Source organism: Hipposideros armiger, unplaced genomic scaffold (assembly GCF_001890085.2).
Source record: "Hipposideros armiger isolate ML-2016 unplaced genomic scaffold, ASM189008v1 scaffold_303, whole genome shotgun sequence".
In the NCBI taxonomy this organism is placed as follows: domain Eukaryota; kingdom Metazoa; phylum Chordata; class Mammalia; order Chiroptera; family Hipposideridae; genus Hipposideros; species Hipposideros armiger.
The window spans coordinates 1943088-1944015 of record NW_017731653.1 but is presented as its reverse complement, the minus strand read 5'-3'; positions in this window follow the sequence as shown (position 1 = coordinate 1944015).

The following is a 928-nucleotide window of genomic DNA, read 5'->3' as shown; positions in this document are numbered from 1 at the left end:
AGAATTTCAGTAGAGTAACGGAGCTTTCACTTTTTCATTATTACCTGAATTTTTACAAGAACATGCGTTGCCTTTGAATTTGTAAATAATTAAAATGAAAAAATATATACTCCGTTAAGGTAAGCATATGGATGTATACTTATTAGCATTGAAAAATATTATAATATAGCATCTCTTGAGAAAAGCAGTATATTATATAGTATGACAAAATTGTTTTGAATGTATCTGTGTCCTACGATGTATGTAACTGGATGATTGGATAAATGCTTTTTGTGTTTGAGTCAGCAAAAAACCCCAAGAAGAAAAACCAAATAATAAGTACCAAGGACCCTCACCTGTAAGGCAAGATGCTATACCACCTAGATAGTCTGAGGGATTCTGCCATCACCCATCTCCAGATTCTATGAGAGAAACTAGAAAATTCAGGGAGCATTTAGAGCCCTGTTGTTGGGGATTTGAAGAGAAATGTCAGCATGCCAGAGAGGAAGAGTATGCCTCCTTACTTCAAATTAAGCTAAATGAGAAACTTTAGGGAATGTGACATGTGTACACTGGATTTCAAGGAATGGGGACTGATATCAGCCTTTCTCCTGAAAAATTCCAAAACGAGAAAGCTGTGCCTGTCACACCGCTCTGCTTGATGGAATAAAAAGGGCTGCGTTGGTTACAGCCCACGTGTCCAGAAACTGGCAAGGCCAATGTTGCACGAGTTTCCCATTGGCCAGAGCTAGGGACCCCTTGGGAGAAAGCCTCCCTGGGTCACTTTGAGATAGATTCTACCTGGAGGACATCCCATAAAGCAAAACCCAAGAGAGGGGATCAGGGATACAGAGGGGAGCATTGGCAACCGAGCCAAAGGTACTGCAGGTGAGAGATCTTCAGTGAAGGGGGAAGTAGACTGCAAGAAGGTCATACATAGGATCTGCTA